Here is a 23,766-nt window from a genome sequence, read left to right as displayed (position 1 = left end):
GCATATGTGGTGTATGGGGTGCATGTATGGTGGTCTGCTAGTGTGGTTACGTTGGAAATGAGTGGAATTGTGACAGGATCTGGGAGTGATGATGTGGTGGCTGCAGGTATGAGTGGTGTGGTGTCTGTGAGGAGAGAGGTGGTGGGGGAGTCACTGTAGGGAGTGGATGTTGTTGTGTCTGCATGTGTCTTGTGTGTGTGTGCATGGCAGTGGCGTCTTTTTTGGTGCTTGTGTTTGTCCTTGTGAACCGTGTCTGTTTATGTGCATGTATGTTGGTATGAAAGTGTGCCATGGATGGGTGAGGCGAAAGGGCTGTGGGATTGGGAGCAGGTAGTTGGAGGGGGGACAGAAGAAGAAGGGACACTGGCTGCCATCAATGAGGAGGCCAGAGCATAAAAGGATCTTTGCAGAGCAACCAGGGCACTGTGAATGCCTTACAGGTAGGCACTGGACTGCTGCATCTGTGATGCCAGTCCCTGGATGGCATTCACAATGGTTTACTGCCCCACAGAGATGGACCTGAGGAGGTCAATAGCCTCGTCATTGAGGCGGTAGGGGCAGAGGTGCCTGTGGCGAAGGAGATGCCCACCCTCCTGGGTGAGCAGGCACAGACAACTGGGTGGGGAGCTACGGGGAATGCGGTGCTGGTAAGGGGGGTGGCAGACAAGGATGTTGCTGGGATGATCCCAGATGGGTCCGCCACTGGCAGGGAGCATCCATCGGAGGAAGAATCTGAAGATGTTGTTGTTGATCCTGTCTCCCCCGTGGCACTCCCCTCGCCCTCTGTCCCACTGGTCTGCTCGGCTCCGCTAGTGTCAGCCTCCTGGGTCCCATGGATGCAGCTTCCCCACTTGCCAGTGCCCCTTCTCCTTTGCCTAATGATGCTGATGCACACAAAGACAGAGGAGGAGAGGGAGGGCGAGTGCAGAGAAAGACAGGGTGCAATGGGTCAATACCAATACAACATTCACACAGAGTAACAACATAATTATCTGCTGCAATGCCATGCCCTTATCTATACATGCTACAATAGTAGGACACTATGGGGTAAACTACAGCAATGCTAATGTAAACTGCTGATGGTGGAATAATAGCACTCATCTACTTGATGAGGGTCATACTAGTCACATTTGCCCAGTGCTTGGCACATTCTCATGGTTGTTTATGGAGATATATCATCTACTCCTTACATAACAGCACCCTGCATGGGCGGGTAGCATGACCACTTATCCATTGACAAAGAGCACAGTGACATCTGGTTCCACTGTGCCTATCTACACATACAGTACATGACAGCTGATTGAGGACTCACTAATTACCTCTATCACAGTGGTAGGCCGATACTGATGGCAATGCCCTGACACCTCAGGGGTACTGAGGCTGATGGTAGGAGCTAGCCTCTTAAAGTTTGTTGAGGGTGACCACACAAATCCCAATTTGGAAGGAAATGCCCTCATAAGTCACTGTCTGCATGATATGGGCACACATCTTTGAAACCAATCCTGCCAGGGTGGCTGATACCCATAGTTGGCGTGCATCTACCAATGACCTATGCTACATCTTCCCACTAGTAGTCAACCCAAAGCCATACACGCAATAACGTATTGAGGTGTGAGTGTGTACTTACCCCCTTGTGGCTGTTGTGCTGCCCTCAAGTGCCCATCCACCTCAGGCTAGGCCACCGCCAAAATGAGGGCCATTAGGGGGGTCATGGTCTGACTGGCACCCCTCCCTTGTTGGGAGGACGTCCCCAGCTGGACCGCTGCAATCTGACATGTCCAGCATCTCAGGTCCTCTCACCGCTTTCTACAGTGGGTGCTCCAACGGCTATGGACACCCAGGGTCTGCACTTGCTTGACGATGGCACGCCAAATTCCCTTTTTCTAAAGACTGCTAACCTGCATGGGTGACACAGAAAAAAGGACAGTCATGTAGAGTGGCATCACAGGAACAGCAGTGGATATCACACATCAGCCACATCTCATGACCACATTCATGTGTCATGACGCCAGTAACGCTCAGACTCCTCACCCATCTCCATGCATCCACTCCGTTTGCCTCGTCCCAACGCCTTTCATCCTCACACACATCACTATCAGACAGGACAGTGACATAAGACTCACCTGCTGCTCTAGTGCCCCATACAACTGTCCATTCAGGAGTAGGACCCATCTACAAACTTCTCCAGCTCCTCCTGGGTGAAGGTTGGGGCCCTATCCCCTGCAGGACATGGCATATTGGCTTCCAGAGTCAGAACACAGCAGCACAGTGGAGGTCTTGCTTGTACAAGTGTCAGGAGTCAAGTGAGCTATGCCACTGTAAACGGCGGTCACGCCCACCGCATACATGACCGTCACCACCGGTGGTGATCACCATTGGCCCCAGTTTCCCATAGGCAACAATGTTATCCAATGAGGAGTTGCACTGCGGTTGAGACCCCCTACCGCTATAGCGACTAGCACTGGTGAAATGAGGTCACTTCCATCTGTCCAGTGCATGCAGAACAGGCGGCTGCCATTTTACATGTGATCAGTGATTAGTAGTTGAATTTTAGGTGCGTCATGGATGAAATATAGTGACTACTGCATAGATTGACTATGTCCACACATTGAATACATCAACTTATGACTTCTGCTATCTACTATTCCCAGATATGGTGCAATGTTGATAATGAGGCATGCCCCTATGTACCGGCCCCTAGTCGATCTTGCTACCCTGGAAGAGAGACACGTCATACAGATGTATTGTCTGAACCGTCAGACCATCATGGACCTGTGTACCTAGTTTGAGCTGGATCTGTTGCCTGCCATAAGTCATCCCTATGGCGTCCCTCCCAGAGTACAGGTGTTGTCAGTTCTCCACTTCCTTGCCTCAGGCTTGTTTCAGATTACAGTGGGCTTGGCAGCAGGGATGTCACAGCCGATGTTCAGTAATGTGTTGAAGGATGTACTATGTGCTTTGCTCAAACACCTGCCCTGCTAGATCAGGTTCCCCTAACATGCAGATTTGGCCACTGTTAAAGCTGCCTTCTACGATTCAGCACATGTCCCTCATGTGATAGTGGTCATAGATGGCACCCACAATGCCTTGGTTCCACCCAGGATAAATGAACAAGTGTACAGGAACTGGAAAAACATTTATTACATTAATATCCAGGTGGTGTGTCTTGCTGACAAATATATCTCCCAGGATACGGCCAAGTTCCCTGTTTTGGGGCATGACTCATTCATTCTGTGGAACAGCAACGTCCCACGCATGATGGGACAACTACATAGGGACCGGGCCTGGCCCATTGGTATGTATCCAATAATATGTGTGCCCCTGTAATCTCACCTCAATTTACAATCATCTGCACTGTGCCTTGACTGTTATTGAGATGGGTCCAACCTTTGTGCACACAGGTGACTCTGGCTGCTCTAACCTCCCCTGGCTTCTAATACCTGTGAGATATCTGACTACAGATGCTGAAAACCATTTAAATGAGGCCCACAGCAGGATGAGGCATCTCATCGAGAGGACCTTTGGGCTACTGAAGACCAGATTCCGGTGTCTACACATCTTTTGAGGTGCCCTACTCCACAAACCACTTAAAGTCTGCCAGATCATTATTGCCTGCTGCATGCTACACAATCTGGCCCTGAGACGTCACATCACATTGCTGGATGTAGAGCAGGTGGCAGCTGGAACAGTTGCTGATGAAGGGGACATAGTGAGTGATGAGGAGGAAGATGATGAGGAAGCAGCTGACTCTAGAGTAGAGTTAATTCAACAATACTTCCCATGAGAAACAGGTATGGGTCAACTGTTTTGTATGTGACCTGTACTCCTGTCTGCCTTGTGACATAGGTCCTCCTGGTGTCTGTCATCAGTGGATGTGTTGAGTGCAGCTCTCCCTCTGGACGGGGTCAGAGGGGAATATTTTGCCCATCAGAAGAGGAGTTACTGTTCAAATGTCAGTACTATTTTCACTCTGCTGTTGTGTTGCATCACTTATGCAATTTATTGTCCATGTTCCATGTTTCCTTTCCTGCTATGTCAACTGCAATTGTAGTGGCAAACATTGTGGTGACATCAGTATTGCTACTTATCCTCACAGTCCACAATGGGAAAATGTGTAACATAACTGTTACTGACTGTGGAACATACCTTTAGTTGGGTTTAGTCAGCAGTGAGGGAAGGACAGTTGGGGATGGATGTCTAGGAAAGGTGGCTCTGACATGGGCATATGGTCTTAGATTCTACCTGCCAAATCACACAGGGGATTTTGACATTGTACTGCATGTGTGTTGAGTGGCCAACATTGTCTCCTGTTGTGGTAGTTGTCCCTGTCTTGGTCTATTTGCAGGGCATTTACGTGGTGCGACTCTGGTTCCTGCCTTGCCTGTTGCCTCCCTTGACACATGTATCCAAAATATGTCTGCTTTACTATCATCCTTGCTACATATTGCTCCCCCTTCCATCCATCACACAGACCTTTGCAGGACAATGGTTTCACTGTTATGACTTGTTTACAACAGAATATGTTACTTATTACAATAAAGACACACAGGCAGTAGCTGTGCACAAAGGTGTTTAATGTGATTCTCAAGGCAATGGGTGATGAGTGGGGTCATGGTGGGTGAAATCATCAGAGTAGTTGTCTGTAGGTAGTCCAGGCCCAGTATCCAAGGGGGCTATGGGAAAATGAAGACTTGACAGTGGACAGTCAACAGGGTGTGTCAGTGGCAGACAAGAGATAATGTTCAGGAGAGGGTCACTTCCTGGCAGTGGTCTTGGTCTTGGCATCAGGTCCTGAAGGATGTCTGGATGAACGTCCTCGCTTGAATGGGAGGAGGGGTGCTGGTGGTCTGCAAGTCCTCTGGCAGGGTCTCCATTCCACTAGCTGCCAGAGAAGTGGAGGGGTCTGTTGGAATGTGGCTAGTGGAAGGTGCCCGCTGGTGGGTGGAGGGCTCACGCAGGATGGCGGTCAGTTCCTTGAGAACCCCTGCAATGGAGGCCATGGTGGCATTGAGGTTCTGCCACTGCTGCATGGCCTCCTGGTCGTATTCCCTCTGCAGCCTCTGGTTCTCCTCCACAGTTGCAAGTATCTGGCCCATAGTGTTCTGTGACTGATGGTATGCACCCAGGACTTGGGAGATGGCCTCCTGGCCAGTCGTTTGGTTTGGGTGCCCCATCTCTTTGGTCACATGTGCCCTTTCACTGCCCCTGGCCCCCTGTGCCTCTACACCACACAGAGTGTGCCCACACCCAGTTGCATCAGGACCTTCATCGCCTTGGGTGTCTGGCCTTGACTCTGGTCCCTGTACTGTGGGGCACACTGCTGACTGAACAGCCCTTGGGACACTGCTTTGGGTGTGAGTGATTGGCTGTGCTGTAGTAGCCACGTGAGTGGGGGACTCCGATGTGTCCAGGGTGGGGGTGGTGGACTCACCAGTTGTCCCAGATGGGCCAGGCAAGTTGTCAATATCCAGACATCCACTGGAGCCTTCATCCTGGGAGGGCTGGTCTGTCTCTGGCATCCGCTGCCAGGTGGCAGCGGGAGTGGATGGAAAGGGAGGGAGTTACATTGTGGAGATGTACTTTTTCATATCATTGTCTGATGCATGGAGTAGCTTGCCTTGCTTCCCAGTGATGGCAATGACAGATGCAGCACTGCAGACATTGCTTGTGGGTGACAGATTGTGCCATTGTTTTCATTTTCGATTGAGGGTTGACGATAGTGGATAGCACTTCTGTCATTGTCATGTGTCGGAACGCAGTCGAAGCATACAGCTGGTGTGGCATGTGCTAATGGTTTTCCGTGCAGGTGTTCCACTGTGATGTTGGACTGTGATTTTTTGATGTGTAGGGAGTGATGCATTGTGGGAGTTGTGGTGCTTGGCATTGTGATTGGTATCCATGCATTAGGGAGGGAATGTGTGGGGATAGTAGCAGTGGGGTGGTGTGGTATGCACAGGATGGGTGTGGGGTGATTGGGGGGTGCAGAAGTGTGAGATGGGGTGGATTAGGGAGTGATGGGTGGTGGGGATGCATGCTGGAGTGGTTGGTGCCTGGGGAATGTTGTTCACTTACCAGAGTCGAGTCCTCCGATGATTTCAGTCAGGCCCTACGGATGCATGGTGTCCAAGACCTTCTCCTCCCACAATGGGAACTCAGAGGGAGGAGGTGGGGTCCCACTGCCAGTCTTGTGGATTGCAATCTGGTAGGTCGTTCTATCTCTTCCTGATGTCCTCCCTTGCGTGTGGATGGGTGCACACTGAGTTGACCCTGTCAATGATCCTCCGCCATAAATCCATTTTCCTGGCAATCAAGGTTTGCTGGACCTGAGCTCCAAACAGTTGTGGCTCTACCCTGTCGATTTCATGTACCATGGCCCTCAACTCAAATCATCTGTGAAACATGGGTGTTTCTGATGAGACATGGTGGTTGTGTTGTGGGTGGAGTGTGTGTTGTGTGGGTAGGGTGCAGTGTAGGGTACTTGGTGGGGTAGGGGTGTTTGGTTTTGTGTGCTGGTGGCATCTGGTGTTTCTGTGCAGTGGCGATGTGTGTGTAGTGTTGCTGGTACAGTTGTGTGGTCTGTGGTGTGTGATCGTGGGAAGTATGTTGGTGCCCATGGTATCAACGTACAGGGTCCTCCGTTGGGTTTCTCAGTGATGTGTCTGTCAGTAGTTTTGGTTGCAAAGGATTGTGGGAGAGTGTGAGAGTGTGTTATATAGTGCAGTGAGCAGGTGTGTGTGGTGTGTGTATGTGTGTCAGGTTTGGGGTATTCAGAATGTCCAATGTGGTGTTGGGTTCTGGTGGAGGTGATTTTTAGACCGCAGCGATTCGCACCGCCAATGTTTTTTTGCCGTGCACTGACTGCTGTGCTGATTTGTGGGTCGTAATCTGGAGGGCGGGATGTTGTCTGTGTGGGGGTGTTGGTGGTGAAACCGTCTTGCTCCCACCCTTGGTTGGCCTGGTGGTTTAGGATCTGTGCCTGTATTTGGGCATTCTTCGGTTTGTGACTCATAATACGGCAGTCACTGTACCACCAATACTGGCGGTCTTTTGGCAGCTGCCAGTGCAGCGGTCTTGACAAAAGACCGCCAAACTCGTAATGAGAGAATCAGTATCTAATTTTTACAGGGCTGCTAGAAGAGGTAGTGTGCTGTTTGGAATGACAACCATTACCTCTATGTGGGTTGTATAAGAGGGAGCTACTCTTTCATAAAACAATAGCATAACCAAAGGGTTCCCTGGTTAAATCTGGCAGCAGAGGGCCTAGTGCTTGTCTACAACTTTCTACAGTAACCCTTTACTCTCTTTAGTGGTCTCAGTAGAGGCTTTCATGTCTGTCAACCTACTCATGCACCATGTTCTCTCACAGGAGTTACGTTTGTGCACAAGTGAACTTCTCCATAAACCATTTTACACCTGACCTACATCCTCTGTAGACCTGGAATGTACTGAAACAAAAGAGGCAATCACTCTCTATAAAATGTTATCACAAATCTTAGGTTTATATCAAACCTTATTATCCCTGATGTCCAATCTGGTACAATGTAGTAGCACAGGGACTGGTGTTTGTCTGAGGCATTTTAGACACAACCTTCACTGTATTCAGAGCTATTAATACACACCTAGCTGTTTATAAAGCCATGTAGTACAGGAGGTACTAACTCTCAAAGGACTACTGCACTAACCAGTTGGTGTGTGGAGTTGTGACTTAGAGAGACTCTTGTTCAGTGTAGTATGAGATAGGATCAGTATTTGATGAAAGTGTACGATGAAGAATGTGTTACATGCTGAAATGAAGTACCACAAAGCATACCTTTAATGTAATAGTAAGTACTCTTTAAAAGCAGAAATAAACAATATGTGTTTTCTCTTGTTTCTATAGGGTTTCCATTCAGATTCAGATGCCAATAGAATAAAAAGAAGACAACACAACAGTACTACAAAGAACTCTCTAAACACGAAGCAGATGCCGAGAAAGAAAGTGATGGTAAGCGAAAATTCTAATCTAGTGAGAGTACAAAATGTTTTTTTTAAATGTTAATAACATCATGTAAACTATTTTCCACAGGTGTGAGTAGATTGCAAAATGTGTCAACATCTAACAAAAACTCATATTATTCTTCAAAAAAGATAATGCCACATAAGAGCACAGCCAGACATGTTTAAGAAAAAGAAATTTAAAAAATGTTGTCAGAAGTTCTTTCGTAGAAGAGTAAGATGTAATATTATGAGAAGCATAAAAAAGAGCTTTGCAAAACCAGAAACATGCTCTTGAGTGTCTAGTTGACAAGGCTTTTGTATTAAAAAAAGCTATTTATTCTTATTTTGAAGAGAATGAAATGTTTAGATAAACTGATTCATTCATTGAAGAAAAATGTCATCAGAAGGTACAAGTGAATGAAGTAAACTTCTGCACTATTTTCTAAGGAGAGTGGAAACACACCTCCAGTACTGAGGTATATTTTAATGAGGAGAGTTTCTTACAACTAACTCTGTGTAGGAAAATGCCCTTTTTTGACATGGTCACTCCCACTTTTTGCCTGATATTCGATGCAATTTTGACTGATAGTGTACTGGGTTCCTCCGAGCCAGGTTCCCAGTGCCCAATCTCTTTTCCTAGAACTGTGCAATTGTTCCCCAATTGGGGATGTACGTTTGCCCCCCCCCTGTAAGTCCCTAGTAAATGGTACCCCTAATACCTAGGGTCTGGGTACTAAAGAGGGACCCCGACGGCTGCAGCATGTATTGTGCTATCCCCAGGGACTCCTCACCTAGCACACGCAGACTGCCATTGCAGATTGCGTGTCTTGATGTAGCCCAAAGTGAAAACGCAAGGCACACAGCTGTGGGCCCTGTCTCCTAAACACTGCTTGCAATATATGTAAGTCACCTCTACAGCAGGCCTTACAGCTCTAAGACAGGGTGCAATATATTGCATCTGAGGACATATCCGTGTGAGCAGATATGCTGCGACTATGACTTTGGTGATTCTTAGACATGGTGAGTGAGTAGAGAAGTCATTTTAAGTACATGTGCTGGATACCGGTCAAGATGAGTTACCCAGCTACATGATGGCTTCACTGAAAATAGGGATGTTTGGTATCAAACATCTCATATTAATAACACCTCACTGACACCAGTGATGGATTTATCAATGCATACACCCAGATAGCACCTTAGAGGTGCCCCCTGAAAACCTACCAACTACCAGTGTGGGAAATGACCGGTTCTAACCAGTCTACCACCACCAGACACCAGGTTGACCACCTAGGGTGAGGGCCTATGCCTTCAGGCAGTCAATAACAGAGTCTGCTCTGGTTGAAGTGTTTTGCACACCCCACCCAATCTGTATTCCAAAGCAGGGAGCTTCAAAGAGGTATACCACCCTTGGTATGCATATTTGGCTTCACTCAAAGGAGAGATGCCAAACCCCCTGCCCCAGGGCCCATCTGACACTAAGATAGGTGGGAAATCTAGTATTCAGAGAGGTGTGTTCACTTCTCAGGTCAGTACTACCTCTAAGATGTACTACCATGAGGTGGACAAAACTTTTAGAAATCTTCCATCTTAGTTTTGGTAGATATAGGAACTCTCGGACAGGGTTATGCCCACTTCCCACAGGAAGTGGTCATATGGTGGTGTTGTGACCCCAGGGGAAAGTAGCCCATTGGCTATTACCCAACGCTCCCTAAAACACCCGAAATTCTGTATTTATGGGAGCCCCTGGCACCAGGAAAGCAGATTCCTGCTGACCTACAAAGAAGGACACCTAAGAGCCACAAAAGCAAAGCTTGAGTGAGTAGCACCTGCTTTAGCCCCAGCCCTGCCAGCCTGTCCGCTGTTCCAGCAAATTTGCGCCAAAGTCAACCCATGCTGAAAGCTCCTGTGCCTCCAAAAGCCTGGGAGGCCTGCCTACCTTCAACAAAGATCCAGGAACTCCTGTGGAGCAGCAGATCTGCTTCCCTGCATCTTGCAGGCACCCCAAAGACAACTGCGAGGACTCTGAAACATAGAAAATCCAACACCAGAATGTGCCACTGCCCCCGTGCCTCCTAGACTGAGTTGAATTGGACCAACAGTGCCAACTTCATCCCCCAGCCCTCCAGAGTCAAAGCCCACCTTGGACTGGCCCACTGTGGACTCACCAAGGTGACCTGCAGCCTCTGCACGCAGGCCTCATCAACCGCAAGCGCTCCGTTTTGTGATTCCCTCATCCAGGTCTAGTTCTTGTGTTGTGTGCAGCCAGGTACCTCAGGGGTGTTGGCTCAATCCTGTTCCGTTAGATAATGAATGCTGTCAACTGCATTGAATTGCCATTGCTGGGTTTAATCAAGGCTTGTTACTTGTTGCTGTTAAAGTGCACAGTTGCCATTGCCAAGGCTTGCTTATTTTGCTTTATTCTGCTTCCACGAGGATGGTTTGTAAACACCTGAGCCTCTACACATTTCTAGACAGCTGCTGTCCTGGTTGCTAGGCAACACCCTTGTTCTCTTCTATTTTCCATGTGGTACTCGTGACTTCTTCCCAGAGAAACTATAAATAGCCTCACACACATCAGGCAGCGCATGGCTTTTTTTCCTGTTTCTGCAGAGATTGAGAGGGTCGGCCAACTTCTCCCACGCTTCTTCACTGTTGCCCTGTAACCAGGGAAAGGACTAAGCAGAGGTCGAGAACCAGCCGTGCAGAGAAATCCCCAAGGCTTTCTCACTGTTGCCCGGCAACCAGGATCAAGTCCACTTCTCCCAGTCAAGCTAAGTGACAAAAAAAGGTACTCACAGGCGCCTGAATGCTTTTGAATGCTTTCAAACTAATCCTTTGTGTCTTTTTAAAAGACTTGGGTGACTTTCATTTCAGAAAGCAATACATTCAAGGTGGTTAGCGAGAATGTCTAAAAGACTGTTTAGCCTTCATTATTTTTATTATTACTCTTATTCAACCATTTGTTGTCTTTAACTTGTGACCTGTGAAAGAAAGCAACACACGTACAACATGTTGTAAAAATATAATCCTCATTAATGTTTGTTTGCGTGTGTGCCACCTGTTTATAAAAAAATTGCGTATTCCTACAAGCTATTTTCAGCGTTGATCCGTAATCAATGTCAGTGATGGTCACAAAAGAGAACTTGGAGAGCAATCATGTTTTGAAAGTTTTCTGGGCTTTATGTTTTAACCAGGGCTTATGCTTGTGGCAAGAAATATTCCTGTTTTGTGTGTTTTAGTTAAGTTACATGTTTAGTGTGTGGAACAACGTCAAGAGTGATTACTTAACACGATATAGGACGGAGAAAAGCCCCAGACAATAGTGGTGCATTCCTTCCAGCCCTACTGAGTGAAGACAAAGTGCAAGAAAGCAAGTTGAGGGACAGGTGATTATTTGGGAGTTTGAGTGAATGCGTGAGCATTAGCTGCTTATTGGGCAGCAAATCACTCATACCTGTTCCTTTCCCTTATAGAACCTGACTCCTCAACAATGCAGTGACAATGACTACCTTACCCCCGAGAATAGGGGGCCTGGCTGGACCAGTTAGCAGAGGTGGTCTCTCTCTCTCTTTCTTCCAAATCCCCCTCCCTCTGAGGACATCTGCTGTGACTCCTGTGTTAAGATCAACAGTACTGAGAGGTGTCCTGGGAGGAGGGGGGAACAGTCTTCTCCCCTGCAGATGACCTGCTTTTCAGGTGAGTGGTCAAGCTCTCACACTCTAATGAAGAAAAACCTGACGCCTCAGGACACCTTCACACCTGTCAACACTGGCCCATGGAGAAGAGGACTGAAGGTGTCCCCTTGTCCCTGGACATCTCAAGATTGGAACCCATGTGTTGGTTCCTCCTGACTGGATCCCCAGTCCTCACCTGCAGCATCTTTCCGACCAGACCGATCCCCATAGAGTAACATTGGGCACCTAATGCAGTGCTATACCTCTACACCCACCTTCCCCAGTGCCACCCTGCGTGACCTGTTGGTGTGGTCCCAACCCTGACCCACTACTTACCTAAAGTCCAGGAGATTGGCCTTGAATGCTGCTGTACTGCAACTATTTTGTGGACTTTGTTTTTCCTCCATAGGTTAACATTGCAGCTTCCAGAAATTGCACTGTCGACATTTCAAAACTGTAAAGAATTTTCTTGCAAAATGTACTAACCAGATCTTATTGATTCTGGTGCCCAAAACATATATAAAGATACTTGTTATTTTTGTAAATTGGTGTGGAGCTCCTTCTTGAGTCGTATGTCTCATTTATTGACTATGTGTGTTTTTGCTGATGTCTAACACTGCTCTCTGATAAGCATAAGGCTGCTGGACCACAATCCCCCCAAAAGAGCACCTTGTGTTTGCTAAAGCAAGCCCCTGTCCACTAGTAAGGGAACCCCTGGACCCTTTGAACGATATATCTCATTTTGATATATCATATAAAGAGACAGTTTCCTACACTCAGTTAGTGTTTGCAACTGACAGAGATGGTCATGGGTATGAAATCAATGAAGGTACACTAATAGAACAAGAAAAAACTAGTGCCTAGAAATGTAGAAGAAAAGGTAACTAATGAAGTATTAGGTCAACATTCTAAAAATCCAGTTTTTGAGTGGAAATGTAAAAGTGTATGCAACATAAGACAACAGTCTATTGAAAAACTAGGGCTTTTCTTTAACAAATACAGCAAAGGAACTGTGAAACAAAAAAATTACACTGCTCCGAAGTTTTGATCCTTGATGCATTGGCATGAACTGCAGAAATTCCAGGCAAGGTGTGTGGTGGTTGCAGGTGAATCACTACAAATCACGAGTCAAACAAATGTATATTTTTGAAAAAACATAAGGCAGCAATGTAGTACCATTATTTAAACTTGCTCTTTATTTGATTGCTGAAGATAGGTTTGACTAGACAATAATAAAATGCCTGCTAGATGAATTCAAACAAACTGGAAGTTTTTTAATTCCTCCTCAACTTTAAAATCTGAGTGTGTATGAGACTATTCTCATACAAACAGTACATTCCTTCAATGCCACTTTTACAATGAAAACTAAAAATAAATTACCTGCTTCTGAACTACTAAAAAGTTTAACAGGTAAAGTTGGGTACTTGCCTTTAAATATGAAGAACATTGAAACTTTGGGGGGGAGATCAAGATGATGAAAAAGAAGCACTAGTGGTTCTAGTAAATGAAGTTCTACAAAAGAGGAAAGAATTTGGCAGGCAGATGTCAGCATTGATAGGGTTAGGAGAGCTTTTCAATATTGTAAAGTAGATAATGTATTTTACAAAGATATTGATTTAGAGGAACATGTTAGCTGTCTTAGAACAGAATGTTCCACATCAGCTTCTTCTGTTCAGTTTGAAAAGGTTGATTTAGATGAAGCTGAAGAAATATATGAACATTGCAGCATCCATCCTCTACAATTCAAAGAGATGATGGGTAATGCTTTAGAACTGTATCAAATAAAGCAAGAAAAAGGAGAACCAGTACGTGTGTGGGAAAAGAGTTTAGAAGCACAATGTTTTTCGTTGTTGTTTTCTACAGGACAAGATGGTCTTCAGGAGGGATGACAACCCTTTACCAATTCCTACATCAGACTATAGATGCAGTAGATTATAGTCTGAGGACCCCCTCTTTAGGCAAAATATACCATACATTTTCCACCTTTGTTTGAAAGTGATCTTGCAGTGTTGCCTTAAGCTATGGACCATGTTATGACAACAGGGACAAGGTTTAATGACATGAGTGCTAGAGATTTTGTGTACAAAATACATTGAAAAGATGAGTTACTAGACGGTAACTTGATGAATGTTATGGCTTGCCAACGTGGTACAAATGAATATTGGTTCTGTCGTCATGGTGAGCTGAAATGTATGTTACACAATCTAGATGTTTATCCTGGTTCATTGCTTTGAGTTGTTCAGAGTGTGCTTGGAGTGATCTTCATGAGTTGTTCAGGAACACTAATGCAAACATTCCAGGGATTGAATTGTCTGCACGTGAAATGTGTTTCATTAATCCTGCAAATGTTTGTAGCTAATTCAAGCACATATTTGAAGCCATGCTTCATTGTATCTGCAGTAAAAAGAATCCAACAGAACAGAACTCTTAGGTAAGTCTTGTGATTCCAGTTCCATAAATGTGGCAAATATTGATGGAGATACAAAGCAAAAGAAACATTCGACACTGTGTCATTTTGGATAACCTAAGCCTGTAAACTCAAAAGGAAAAAGCAAACACTTTTATGTCTGTAGTCAGGCACAATGTTACTAAGAAATTTCCTAAAAATACATGTAATCTGGAAAGAAGTGAGGCTTCAAAACGTATCAATGGTTACAGTCCACTAATCCGGTCGATGTGGAATGCCAACATGGATATTCAGTTTGTAGCAGACAATTCTATCGCTGTAGCGCAATACGTCACTTCATATATAAAGTAGGAAAAGACAGAGATGAAGGTTGTAGGGGAAGAGATAGCAGCAGAGAAGTCTTTAGGTGAAACGCTTTACAATTTCAGTTTAGAAATGTTTTCATACAAGAGAAATTTGATTCAGTTCTTCCAGATTATATGGGAAGTCCAGAGCAATAATTTGGGCTAGTTTAGGCCTGGCATCAACACAGAAACGTGTTTTCAGACCTTCTCCTAAAATTGAATATCTTGCTCAGATTGACCCAGAAAGTACTAAACTTCTTAAAACAAATATGATGGACAATTAATATCCTAACTGAAGTGTCCATCTAGAAAACACTTGTTTGTATGAAGTACTGAAGTACATGCAGAAGGGACATAGCTGAAAACATTGGGCAAGGAAAATTTGCAGTTACTGGCTGTACAGATGTTTAGGGAGACATGCCAAACCAAGTCTTATTAACCAGTGTAAACTGAGCTGTCAAACAGCACAGAAAGGAGAAAGAAAATTATTTCACCTGGCTCTCTTGCAGCTTTTTAAACCTTGGCATGCAGTGACTGAACTGCTAAGTGATTATGACTGCTATAAAGATGTTTTCAATGCATTAAAAGTAGCATCCAATGTGAAGTGTTTCCTACATATCAGAAAATGTTAAATGATAAAATCTAACAGGAGGAAACAATTGCTATAGAAGTTGCAAAAAACGGCTCACAAGACCGCCAGAGCTCACGGCCTAATAGTCAAGGTTCCCTTGGCCAGCCTGTCATTGAAAATGTGGCATCCATAGCTATGAATGAATTGGCCAATAGGTCAAGAGAGGAGTGAGAACATTCAATTCAAAAGTTTGATCTCACAACTAAATGAAGAACAGCTGAAGAGTTGTACAGAAAATTTGTACAGCCTGGACTGCTACATAATAAGTCTGAATGTAGTTGCAAAACATTCAAGCCTACACTTTTCTATGTTAGTGGTCAGGCAGGTGCAGGGAAATGTTTTCTAATTAAAGTGCTCACTGGATTTGTGCAGAAAAAAACAAGGTCTGATGTTACATGTGTTGTGATTGTTCCTACTGGACTAGCTGCTCACAACATTAAAGGAATCACATTGTGCAGACTACTTATGTTGCCTTTGGAACATGACAACAAACTAGAATATTTAAAGCTATCTGGTGAAGCCCGTCATCAGGTGTCCAGAGTTCAGAGGGGGGATACTGACCGCAAAATGCATGGAAGTCATCATATACATGGAGTGGCATGGGTAAAGGGGTATGGCATGGGGGCATGGCCTGCACAGAGAGAAGCTGGGGCACACCATTACACTACACCAACAACAGTCCCATGGGGGCATGCTGCCATGCCAACAATGGAGCAAAGGTAAAGCCACGCCAGGATGGAAGGGTACAACATCAAACTGACATCCCAGCACACGTCAGCCACTATACCCCCTACATTAACTAGGGCCCAATTAACAACCTCTAGTCATACCGACAACTGGAAAGTAACAGTGACACCAGTTGCCACTACCACCTCCGCTCTGTGTGCAGCTCAAGTAGCCAATGGCAGTAACTTCCCCATGGATCATACACCCCAAAAATGCCCTGAAACAAGATAAAGGCTCCAGTCCTGTCAAATGTCAATGCCCATAGTTGTCGCAAACATCAGCCAATGTCATCAACATTAGGAGCTACACAGCACTAAGGTCACACCCATGCTGCATATGTCAGGGTCCATACTGTGCCTGGGTCACAATGTAACATCCCAAATGTCATACTGCTCAGGCAACAGCATTGAGGGGGAGGACACATGTAACTGGTCACTGAAATACACCTGCACGGTCAGAGCAGTAAATAGGACACTGCTACGACTATCAGGGCAATCCAATCTCCACACATTCCCCTACATCAGCTGTACACATTACCAATGCCAACATCCATATCGTGCCATAACAATGCTATGCATAGGATATGCTACATGTCAACTACATATAAGTGGATGTGAAAGATCAGAGACTGGGGCAGGTCCAGATTGTTAAGTGTGCTGCTAGTGCCATCAGAACACTCACAGCCAGTGAAAGGTCTCACCATGAGAATGGATGTAGATGGAGTCCTGAGTAGGACAAGAAGGTGGCAATTCACTATTCGGCCTAAAACAAGACTAGAGGAGATGATGCTGAGAAGTCCAAGAACTTAATACTATACATGTGACATGCAGGTGGGCCATAGGCCTAGGAGAATGTCCATCTGAAAGACTGGAGCAATGAACAGGAAACAAGATCACAATGTGAAATCATCACAAGGCAGGCATGTCACATCACAAAAGCCATAACACACACACACTAATTGTACCCCATTTCATTTCAGAGGACGATGGATCTCCTGCGGATATGCCTGTCCCAGAATACCCATATGACATGGATGACGAGCTGACAAACATTCCCCAGCAGACCATCCAAGATGTCCTTGGAACCCTCCAGACCCCACCTTCAGTCACAAGGAGGAGCACAGAACAAGCAGCCATCGCAGAGGATCCACCCACCACCCCAATTGTAAGACCTGCCAGCTCCAATACAGCTGAGGACTCAGATGACACAGGCACCAGCTTTAAGAGAACTGCAGTTGGGGTACAGCGGGAGCTGGCCAATGAGGTGCGGGTAGGGATGCAAACTATGGCAGCCAGCCTAGAGGGGGTGCGTTCGTGCATGATGTCATCTGCAGATCAGGCAGCAGCTATGCAAGCCCTAACATCCATCCTGCAAGGACTACAAGAAACTGTCAAGGAATTCACCACTGCAGTAAGGGAGTTGCCACAACACCTCGCACCCCAAACCTTCCACTGCCTGCACAAATGCAATCATGAACCCCTCAGGGCCGACCAGGCTGCCTACCATCGTGATGTGGCTGCTATTCTTAAGAATGAGCAGATCCTCCTTGCTGCAGTACTGCCCTTAAGACCTTCGCAGGTAGCAGTGACCGGGATGTCTGACTCCATGTCTTCTAACACTGAGGTGTGTGTTGCCCCTTCACAACCACCACTACCAAGGACAGAGGAGGCAACACACACATCAGAAGAAGAAGACATGGAACAGATCACATTCACATGGAAAAGTACCCGGAAGCACTAGTCCCTGCCACATGGCCAACTATTACCAAGGTCCAGCGTTTTGTAACATGCCAGTCTTACAACAACTGTACTCAATGACTGTTCTGCAAACCACTGTATATCTTGTCAGCCTGCCCAGTGATTGTCTCTCTCTTACTCAGTGGCAAATCCTGTCCCTCTGCACTGTCTGACACATCACCCTAGCATGTCAAAAGCATTTTCCTTTACCTCTTGTGTGGGATCACAATGGAAGATGTCACTATAATGGACTCACAATCATGGACAATGTACATATAGCACTACAACAGGTTTCAATAAATAGCACTTACACAACAAATTTGTCTCTGTGTAATGTGACACATCAACTGTGTAGTAGATAACTGAAATGTGCCTCCTGTCAAATTACGTAGCTTGTCAATACAACTGTCCTGAAATTATGTTGTCAGATAAATTTGCACAGTGGCCAGGATTGCATCATACTCTGCCCTTCCTGAGGGTAATATCTGATGAAATGAGAAAACATACACCATCATGCTGTGTGGGATAGAATAATGCTTCCTCAAGGGATATCTAAGTCATAAAATAGTGGCAGCAAAATGTTGTCACCATGCAATACTAACACATATAACAGTGCACACAAATCTAAGCGAACACTCCAAAAACTGCATGAATGAAGGTGTTTGAGTTTAAATCCAAATAGGTAATCATGCTGAACAGTGTCACAAATGATTTATGTGAGTCATGAAGACAATACTACAAGAGTGCTTACGAAAACTCACCTTATAAGGGTGTCCTTGAACATCACACTGCAGTCAGACCTAAAACTGTTCCCCCAATACCAAATCTGGAAGCACTGTTTGTGACTTCGAAAACATACTTATTGACAAAAACAGGTTGGGATCCATATTAATTGTGATTGGTGGTTGCAATGAATGGTGGAATCTTTGCAAGGTAGCTCTGGGGTAGCTGCCAATCTTACAGCTCAGTTGGGATTTGTTTGTAGCATAGGACACAAATGTAATAGAACAAAATTCATGTACACTAATGCCAAGGCCCTGATCAACAAGCATTTAACACATACTGTAAAGGGTTCACTATATATTAATAAACGGTAATCACAGAAGAGGAAACTGAGAGAAAAGTCTTACCTACCCTAATCTACCCTGACTACTCATTACCCACAACTGTCCCTAACTTACCTAACCTAAACTTACTTATCACATGTAACGAAACATTCTAAACAACAGCCCCCCACCCCCCTTATGAAACGGGACACATGGAGGACAACTGATACTAACCTAAACACATACTATACTATCCTAAACAAATATATATTTTTTTCTATTTTTAAAATATTTTTTTTTAAAACACAAGAACCCCAACATAGCCCCCCACCCACCCAAACACACACTTAATAAGTAAAATTAGAAAGATTCAGGACCCCCCACCCACTAACACTAACTAAACTAACAGCCTATACTAACCTAACACTAAGCCCCCTAAGCCCACTAAGTATGAGAACAAGGAAAGAGGAGGGAGGAGAGTGAATCATGTCCATATCCAAAAGTCTAGAGGTTGGCCCTCCAGAGGGTCCGCTTAATGGACCGCACACGCCTGTTCATATGTCAAACATCACACTGCAGGTGACTGATTTTCCGTAGCACACGGTCCATTTTACGTTCCATTGCCTGGAAAGCTGCAGGGTCAACTGTAGCAGCTGGGGCAGTCTGGGTACCGGTGGAGGATGAGTGTGGGCGTGTAGAGCCAATGCCCGTGGGCTGCCCTGAGGGTGTTGCACTGCTGGGGCCTGGAGCAACTGCTGACATTGGGACAACAGTCCCAGCTGTGGGTGCTGCCACCTGGGTGGAACTGGTGGTTGTGCTGGTGGTGGCTGTGGTGGGCAAAGTAGGCCCACCCTGTGGGAAAGCCCTCCATGCTTCGGATGCCTGTTCATTCCGGTATCTTCGGGCCATCCTTCTGAACCCCGACTCTACCAGCAGGATATGTTGGTACCTCATGGTAGGCCTCTGGAACTCACGGACCTGGATGGGTGTCATGTTCGCAGCTGTGAAGACAAAGGCAAACAATTTACATTAGGAACTGCATTGTGTGAAATGGCACAAGAAGTAAATCAGACAGTACATCTACTGTACTTGTAACAGCTCATATCACCATACAGATCATTGAATGTCCCTGAGGAAGTACATGGCAGGCCAGCCTACAAAGGTCATATCACATATAGCACATCCAAACCCTACAAGACGGGTAACAACTGTCATTAACTTGGCATCTGAGTTCTGCCAGTTGTCAGATAACAATCATGCTGCACATCCTCCGCCAATACCTGGGCTACAGATGTCAGTGTACGGGATAGAAATCATCTAAAGCCACATGGTCTGCAAGTTGTAATTGGACTTGCTAGTATAGTACTCATGTGCTATACCTGAGTGTGTATACTAACATTCACTTATTCACATGTATGTGTAACATACTGGTAGCATCAGTCCTAGGTACCCTATTCACAAACCCATGCCTGTGTTTGAGGGGGGAGGGTGCCGAAACAACGAACAATTCCAAACAACATGGACACCCAGGAGTGTATAGGAAGCTCGACACGTGTTTGGCTCTACACACACACCACAGGTAAGGTCTACCAACAATTAGGAGACAGCAAACCCTTGACCAATCCTGGTGCCACACATGTCAGGAAATGCAGACCTTGGTCCACATCATATACTTCCAGTAAGGCATGACTTACAACAGACACAGAGTTTCAAGAACATCCATGATCATGACTTGCATGCACACGTAGGCCATTGCACTCAAGTGCCACATACTTGTAGCACTACATGTGGAAGTACATGCTGCTAGGAAGTTCAACCTACATTTTAATAAGTACTTTGGTGAATAGGGAAGCAGAAGTCTGTTGGAAAGCGTTTGCAGTACCAATCTGGGAGAATGTGGGTCTGACAGGCAGACTAAATCTGAGATGAGTTCCAGTGTGACTCTTGTTGATACAAGTGTTATCCACATGACTCACCCCAGTTCTCATTGCGAGGCCTACAGGAATAACCTACAATCCCTAGATAATACAATAGGATAAGCATTGGCCAAATCAAAAATGGTGAGAAACTGAAATCCCACTCATGGAACAAGACAAATGATTGGCCAGCGCATCACACCTTGCTATGTGTTCAACACACAGGAGTCCATCACACATCACCAGCAAACACAACACATAACAGACATATCAACACTTACTGGAGTGGTAGGGGTCCTCAAATGTAGCCACCTCTCCCACAGTATAGGGTGCCGGTCCACCTGTAAGGCATGGAAGGAAGAATTGTGCTCAGAATCTGTGCACTGACCAACAATTTCAAAGACAAAAACAATGTGTAAGCTGACATAAGTAATGAAAGCCATTCAGACATGATGATACTGCATCTGATATATCACTGCCAACATGTACATAGCATGGGTCTCCTCTGACAATTACACACATATCTGCACACATGCAGTGGCCCTAACTATCATGTGGTGGCAAACATGCTCCTTCATTAGTGAGCAGAAATAATAATGGTGTGTAATCGTCTCATCATGTGCATCCAAGAGAGACATCCAAAGCCTGGTTACTTGAGGACTGCATTACCAGTCAAACAACCTATGTGGCCATGACACATTTATGACACATAGGTACAATGTACAGAGGGACAGGGACTTTTGTAAGCCCTCATGTTGTTGCAGTTTAGTCATTTGATGTGGCCCAGCAATGGTGATTTTCACCAAACATAGAGATATGAACCCATGTGCATACCTTTGGACTACCATTCCTAATTGAAATGTGGCACAACAAACTCCAAATACCAGTCTACGATGTTAGCTGAGGGCACCTTACACCTTTTCCCGATGTTTTCAAATCCAGATCTGACATGTATCCAAAAAGATGAAGGACCAAAATAATCCCTAACATTCATTGAACTTCCAAAAACGCTTTCCTTACACACTCACCAGACACACATGAGACATATGTCTGGGCCACATTGCTATCATCAATTGACGTGAAGCCAGCACAAATTTTCTGCATCATGCAGTGTTTCTAAAGTCAGTCTAGCTATTGCGTCAACAAAGGTTGCCAATATTTTAGTAAATCTATACTTCACTGGCAAATGTAACCTATATAGACATGATTGGCTCCTATTTTGTGTTGCTGTCTGACACAAAGGCGGCACCAAATTACATTAAGCAAAAGTGTTCTGTGAGTTTGCAGAGCACGTGCTTCCTGACAGCTAGCAATTGTGCTCCTTCACATACTGCATCAATGACCCTGTATGTTTCCGCAGCATTCCACACAGTCAGCAACCTAGCCGGCAGATATTGTACAAATCATCTGATGTCACTACAGAGCTTTGAATTGTGCACATTTACATGATTTATACTCACCAACAGGGCCACCAATTACTATATCCAGGTGGTCCAGCAGCTCTTGCTCCCTGGTGATGAGGTCAGCCCAGCGGTGCTTCAGCTGGTGGTCATTCCTCTGGCTTCCATACACGCGCTGCAAGTGATGCAGCACCTTTCACCACCGGATTCTTCACGCCTCAGTGTGATACCCCTGTATCACCCTGCCTCAATCATGAGTGGGAGGAAATGGCACAACAGCCATATAAACCCTCCAAGCTCCTCCTCACCCATCCTGCCAAGACTTGGCCTACCCAACATCTCAGCACTGAAAAGGGGAATAGGAGATAAAGAAGAAGAAAGGAGAAAAGGGGGAAAGTAGAAGTACAAAAAAATAAGTAAACTTAACAACTAAAAGAGCCCAACTATCCCCAAACTAGCACTACCCACAACAGACTCCCACAAACAACAAATACACTACTATACCAGACAATTGTAAACAAAACACACTCAGACAGTATACAACAACAATATTTATTTCACAAAGTAACAAGTAAGATAGCACACAGGACACCAAAGCACAAAATCACTGGACAACACTCTGAACACAGCCACACAGTCTAGAAGATTCACAGACTGCAAAGTGAAAGTGAAAGTACACCCAATGTACATAATCTGATAACAGGATATCCTATTACATCACTTCCTGCATAAAATGGCAGGCATTTTTATCGTTATGCGTCATATTTTTTCACACATACAGATTGTGTGTCATATTTTTCCACGCACAATGAGTGAAAATTGGGCCGCATCCAAATAATAGTAAATAGTCTTTACAATTATTTGGATGTGGCCTAATTTTCACACCTGTGCGTCGAAAAATATGATGCACAATCTGTATTGGTGAAAAAAATATGACGCATAACGCTAGAAACGTCAGAATTTCAGTGCATGAACTGGTTTTGGGGATTTTGTCAATTTTAATGTAATGTTACATTGGTGACACAACTGAGATAGGCTGATTGCACCCACTTTGGTGTTGATGGTGTATGTTCACATGTGAGACATCATACTGCAGCGGACCATGACCCGCTACTTCCTTAACAGGATTTTGGCGCTTGGCTGACGTACTAGATGGCCATATGTGTGGCCTTCATACATGTATTGCACAATTTGGGCCTGTTTGGCATCAGGAGAGGATAGCAAGGTGACCCACATAAGTACAATGCCTCAATGCCTATGGTTCAATGTGTGTGCAGTGGCTACTAATGTAGTTGTTGACCCAGTGTGTGTGCATCACAAGATGTATTATTATTGCAACTATTCTTGTATGAATGTGAAGTCAATGTGTCCAAACCTTAGATGCAAGTCATTGTGGAAATGAGAGAGGACATGTGTTAGTCATACATGTAGCAACATCCATTGTGTGCACTTCCAAGATTTTGGGTAACGTAGACACCACAATTGCAAAAGCATGCACCTGATAGATGGCAGACTATTGTTCATGTCAATGGTCCACAATTTCGCCATCCCATGACCTAGAGTTTTGGTAACTGCTTCCTAGGCACTTGTTGGTGAGTCCCACAGGGAGTCAGGCACATGCATAGACGAAGTGGGTACCATGTAATTGGCCCAGACAGCCAAAGGTGAGCCACAAATGTATTATGAAGCCACAGTTGAGGTCATATAACTGAGCCTAAACTCTCCAGTGGCTGTGGTGGACCAGCAGACGAGGCAGCACGTGTCCACATATTTCCAGTGATCAATTGCACAGAGTGTCTTGTTCATGTGTGTGCTCCAATGTTGATCCTGTATATTTTTAGGGGTGTACGTTGTCACAGTTACGTCCAGGTCTCATCATGAGTCACTGGCAGCTATTCCTGTATCTACT

Source organism: Pleurodeles waltl, chromosome 11 (assembly GCF_031143425.1).
Source record: "Pleurodeles waltl isolate 20211129_DDA chromosome 11, aPleWal1.hap1.20221129, whole genome shotgun sequence".
NCBI classification, from domain to species: domain Eukaryota; kingdom Metazoa; phylum Chordata; class Amphibia; order Caudata; family Salamandridae; genus Pleurodeles; species Pleurodeles waltl.
This window is presented reverse-complemented; position numbering follows the sequence as displayed.